We start from the raw sequence: 6,530 nt of genomic DNA on the forward strand, positions 1-6,530 counted from the left end.
ACTCCTATTATACAAGTATGTCAAAGGAAATAAATCTCAGTCCCGATAATGGCAGCACTTCAACTGACCATGTCATTAATAATAAGCTCACAATTTTCCAGCAAAATATTCAAAGCCTGTTTTGCAAGTTAGACCAACTTATAATAAATATTGATGAACTGAGAGGTGCAAAATGTGCTCACATTCTCTGCCTAACAGAACACCATCTCACTGTTGGCATGGAAATTCTCAATATTCCAAGCTATCTATTACCTACCTCATATTGTAGAAAACATAAGAGCAGAGGTGGGGTAACTATTTATGTGAAAAAGAATCTGTCCTTTAACACAATAGATGTACAAAAATATTGTGTGGAGCAAGATTTTGAGGTTTGTGTTACTGAAATAGCAGAATATGACAAGAAATTGGCAACTGTAGCAGTATACAGGGCTCCATCATATAACAATGAAAAATAGGGACATTATAGCGAAAGGAGATTTTAATGTTGATTTCCTAGTAAACGCATCTTCTAAAGTAGAATTTGCAAATTTGATGCTTACCTACAATATTGTCTCCACTGTCAGTTTTCCCACAAGAACTACTACCACCTCTAGCACTTTAATTAACAGTATCATTGTATATATGAGTAGAGCTAATCATACCACAGTAGAAAAAGTCATAAATGGTATCTCTGATCATGGTGGGCAAATACTTGCCATTAATAGCTTTAATACACATCAGAGTAATGCTGGTGCTCAATGGAAAACCATTAGAAACATGAATGTGGAAAATAATCAAGAGTTCAAATTGTACCTTTGGGAGACTGACTGGATGTATGTTTATTGTACAGGTGATGCTAATAGAAAATAAAATTTATTTATTTATGAAGTCTCAGGTATATTTGAAAGTGTCTTCTAAAAAAGATCTATAGACTACAGGAGAGGCAATCAGGCAAAAAACCATCACTCACCAAGGGTATAAAAATATCATGCAACAGAAAAAGAGAACTATATATAATATTCAGAAAATCTAGTAATCCTCTCCAGCTTAACTATTATAGGACATACTGTAAAATTTTAACAAAAGTAATCAGTAAATAAGTTAGCTGTTCAAATAATAAAATCAGAACAATTTGGAATATAATAAGGAGGGAAACAGGAACTTCACCATCTGACAATGTAAGAACTGCTGTCCTAAAAATTAATGATTTGAATTTAGTTGATAGTAAACAGATACCAGAGACATTTAACAGCCACTTTTTAACTGTCATTTCTCAAATAGATTTCGGTGGTGACCTAAGTGAAGCTGCAGATAATCTGAAACTTAACCTCCTTCAAATTTCTAATGATATAAATGTATAACCCATAACCGTCAATAAAATAAAAAGAAATATTTCACTCATCAAAAATTAAAAGATCTTCAGGTATAGAAAACATCTTCAGCATGCTGTTCAAAGCTTGCAGTAATGAAGCAAGTGTAGTATTTGCTCACATTTGCAACACATCTCTTTGTGACAGAGTTATTCATGAGAGGATGAAATATGTCACTGAGAGACCTCTTTACAAATCAGGCAATGTTACAGATGTCATGAATAATCATTCTGTCTCTCTGTTAAAAACATTTTCAAAGGTTCTTGAAAACTCAATCTATAACAGAGTGTATAACACGACTGACCACCTAGATAAGCATAATATTATGATCCATAGACAGTTTGCTTTTCCAACAGAGAACGTCTGCTAATTCATGTCCATGGCTATTAGTGTAGATATATACTGCAATGGTTTTACGTAGTTTTGTTCTTGTTTCTTGTAATATACACTTCTCATGAGTATAATTTTTTTCTCCACTTATTTGAATGGCTAATGTATTTACACCTTAATAAAGCCAATGTACCTGTTTTGGAATTTGTATGGCATATGCCTTCACTATGTTTTGGGTGTCAAGAGTTTTTATGCCTAATATACACTGATGAACCAAAACACAATGACCACTGAATGTTGCCTGCTGGATTTGTGGAAACATGGCGTACTACAGAGAGTATGTAAGAAGAGCAGAGGCAACTGGAAAACCATTATAGTGATGATCTGGGCTGCAAACAAGGAAATACACTGACACTGACAAAGGGTGGATTGTTATGGCACAGTACCTAGGAGTGAGTGTATTTGAAATGTTGAAGTCAGTCAGCTGTTCACATGCTGCTGTCATAAGCATCTATAAAACTGGTTGAAGGATGATGAAACCGTGAGTAGAGGAGAGGGTGTTGGATCCATGTCTCATCATAGAATGTGAAGGTCAGAGGTTTAGCTGCTCTGTAAAACAGGATAGGCAGTGATCAGTAGCAGATGTGGTCATGGAGTACAATGTTGGTGCAGTAGACATCTCGTATATGTTTCCATCTTGACCCAACATCATTGTAAATTAAGATTGCAGTGTGAACAGGTTCACTGAGCTTGGGCCATGCATTGTTGAAACTTTATCACTTTGTTGGAGACTCCCACCCGAGTTCCTGCTAGAAATATGCATTGCACCATAGACATAGGCTGGAGGGAGCAATATTATGTTATGGGGGACATTCATTTGGATTACCAAGAGACCTGTGGTGATAAAAGAAGGCACCATTACAACTCTGGCAATGTAAATATTACGGATGTCTTCCCCAACTTTGTAAATTAAACTGTAGCGAACTGGGACTGCAGCATTTGAAGTAGTTCTGAAATTTTCAGACCACGCTGACTCAGATAGGGTGACATTTCTCTCTCTCTCTCTCTCTCTCTCTCTCTCTCTCTCTCTCTCTCTCTCTCTCCTTCTCTCTTTCCTATCACCTATCATCATATCTTCTTAAAGCCTGAATATTTTTGTGTTTTTTTCCTTTCATCTACTACATCTACATCTACATACATACTCCACAATCCACCATATGGTGCGTGGCGGAGGGTACCTCGTACCACAACTAGCGTCTTCTCTCCCTGTTCCACTCCCAAACAGAACGAGGGAAAAATGACTGCCTATATGCCTCTGTACAAGCCCTAATCTCTCTTATCTTATCTTTGTGGTCCTTCCACAAAATGTAAGTTGGCGGCAGTAAATTTGTACTGCAGTCAGCCTCAAATGTTGGTTCTCTAAATTTCCTCTGTAGCGATTCATGAAAAGAACGCCTCCTTTCCTGTAGAGACTCCCACCCGAGTTCCTGAAGCATTTCCGTAACACTCGCGTGATGATCAAACCAACCACCTCTGAATTGCTTCTATGTCCTCCCTCAATCCAACCTGATAGGGATCCCAAATGCTTGAGCAGTACTCAAGAATAGGTTGTATTAGTGTTTTATAAGTGGTCTCCTTTACAGATGAACCACATCTTCCCAAAATTCTACCAATGAACAGAAGACGACTATCCGCCTTCCCCACAACTGCTATTACATGCTTGTCCCACTTCATATCACTCTGCAATGTTACGCCCAAAAATTTAATTGACATGACTGTGTCAAGTGCTACACTACTAATGGAGTATTCAAACATTATGGGATTCTTTTTCCTATTCATCTGCATTAATTTACATTTATCTATATTTAAAGTTAGCTGCCATTCTTTACACCAATCACATTCCTATCCAAGTCATCTTGTATCCTCCTACAGTCACTCAACGATGACACCTTCCTGTACACCACAGCATCATCAGCAAACAGCTGCACATTGCTATCCACCCTATCTAAAAGATCATTTATGTAGATAGAAAACAACAGCAAACCTACCACACTTCCCTGGGGCACTCCAGATGATACTCTCACCTCCGATGAACACTCACCATCAAGGACAACATACTGGGTTCTATTACTTAAGAAGTCTTCAAGCCACTCACATATTTGGGAACCAATCCCATATGCTCGTACCTTAGTTAGGAGTCTGCAGTGGGGCACTGAGTCAAACGATTTCCAGAAGTCAAGGAATATGGCATCCGTCTGATACCCTTCATCCATGGTTCGCAAGATATCATGTGAAAAAAGGGCGAGTTGTGTTTCGCAGGAGTGATGCTTTCTAAAGCCATGCTGATGCTAGGACAGCAACTTCTCTGTCTCAAGGAAATTCATTATATTCGAACTGAGAATATGTTCAAGAATCCTGCAACAAACCGATGTTAAGGATATTGGTCTGTATTTTGAGGATCCATCCTTCTACCCTTCTTATATACAGGTGTCACCTACCCTTTTTTCCAGTCGCTCAGGACTTTACATTGGGCAAGAGATTCACAATAGATGCAAGCTAAGTAAGGAGCCAATGCATTAGAGTACTCTCTGTAAAACCAAATTCGAATCCCATCAGGACCTGGCGATTTATTTATTTTCAACCCATTCAGCTGCTTCACAACCCCAGGGAGGTCTATCACTATGTTCTCCATACAGGAATCTGTACGAGACTCAAACGGTGGTATGTTTGCACGATCCTCCTGCATGAAAGATTTCTCAAATGCTAAATTTAAAATTTCAGCTTTCGTTTTGCTGTCTTCCATTGCCAGGCCAGGCTGATCAGTGAGTGACTGGATGGAAGCCTTCGACCCGCTTACCGATTTCAAATGTATTTTTAATTTATTATTATCTCAATTGTAGTTATTAAAAACAGTAATTGCTGTTTGTATTATGGAATATGTTTTGTCATCGACATGAAATGCTATAAATGAACAACCTGTTACTAAATGTAAGACAACAGATCTCTAAATGAGCAATAAATCAATCTTCGCCAATGACAACGATCTTCCAATAGCATAACTGCCCATTTCACAAGGCCGGACTCATGCTGCTGTGGTTTAATGAGAATGACAGTGGTTCACATTTGATGTCTCAGCCACTGAATTTTCCTCATCTGTAGCAAATGAAACATATTTGGAATCCTATTAGCAACTAATCCCATTCCCACAAACCACTGGCCCATAATTCATGGGAAATGCATAATATCTGCATTGATGTCTAGTTCCACATGCATCCAGAAACCTATGAAGGACCTGTCAAACCCATGCCTTGCTGAGTCACAGCTGTATTAAGTTCCAGTAGAGGACATGTGCACTATTTAACAGGTGGTCATAATGTTCTGGCTCATCAGTGCAGATGCATCAAATCCTTTTGCATACATGTGAAACACACTTTAACAACTTTTCAAACATTACATTCTGTTTATAACATCCAAGTCCCATTGCAAGGTTTTCACTACAGTATTTCATCACATAAAATTTTTGCTGCAACCTGAAGACCAGTAACCTTACTACATTGCATTCACATGAAGAATTAGCATATGAATACAGGGTTCCCTTCACAGAGTTTAATCAATATGGTCATTTTCTCTGAGGAGTTTTGTCCCTCAGTCCTTGTCTATTGAACCTGTTATTAAAAGAAAAGAAGTTTACCTGTATGGGGATTTTTCTATATTTATGCTATATTTAGAAGTGAAATATCCTGAACGTCATTAATGACAGGTTTGCTGCATCAGTTACCCATTCTGTCAAGCATTCACACACACACACACACACACAAACACACACACACACACACACACACACACAGAGAGAGAGAGAGAGAGAGAGAGAGAGATCAAGGCAAAAAAGAGGGTTAATACTATTTTCTATGAATCAAATTTAAATTTATGCAGCATGTTTTGGGTGCAAAAGATGCCAGATGTACCATGTTTCCAACACTCATCCTGAATTCTCTGGTTCCAGTAGTTCTGCCCTCCATTAGATCAAGAAGAAACACTCTCTGTTTACAGAAAACTATCCATAGGACACCTATCTGACTGATGAACCTCATAAAAGAAGAGTTACAACAATTTATGGGGGCATCCATTTCAGAAAAATGAAATCTAACTGATGAGATCAAGTTCATCCATTTAAGTTCTTAAAGCAGCTTACCAATGGATCCTGAAGGTCAGTCTTGTATCCTGTGTGCACTGATGAGATGACCTTTGGTGTAAGCTTTAGTAACTCTCTTGGAGTACACCTCCATGATTAATTTGTTAAGCCAGTTAATCCGTACAATAAAATATCACAGAGTGTCTCATTTCAGTATATTTGTTTGTGATCATGGAACACCTCACTGTTTTATCTGACAGCCTGGTATGATAAAATGGCTGTCATATGGCTGATATAATACTATGTTAATGTGACAGTCTTTTTGCCATGGTCATATGAAAGACTCATATTTTCATTTTCATCATGGTCAAACCTGTGGCAGGTTTTCCCAGTGATGGGTAACGACACACCTTTGGCTTTTAGATTCTGTGTCTGGCTTCCTTTCTTGTTGATTCAACTAGATACAGAAAGGAGGCAGTCTTCTTTACATTTTGTTCTGTGTGTTTCCATATTTTAAAGTTTTGAGTAGTGTGTTTTTATGGGCGAGGTGTTAATTACTGCAGCATTTTCTTAGCATAGAAATTTATCTGACTGAGGACACCAATCAGGCACACTTGTTTACCAGATGAATGCTTGTTAACCTGGGATGCAAATTCAGTCTGGGTCTTGACTACCTTCCTGTCTCATAAGCTATCATACTGCACATTAGCCGCTCAAGA

The sequence above is a fragment of the Schistocerca cancellata genome, chromosome 4 (assembly GCF_023864275.1).
Source record: "Schistocerca cancellata isolate TAMUIC-IGC-003103 chromosome 4, iqSchCanc2.1, whole genome shotgun sequence".
Classification (NCBI taxonomy): Eukaryota; Metazoa; Arthropoda; class Insecta; order Orthoptera; family Acrididae; genus Schistocerca; species Schistocerca cancellata.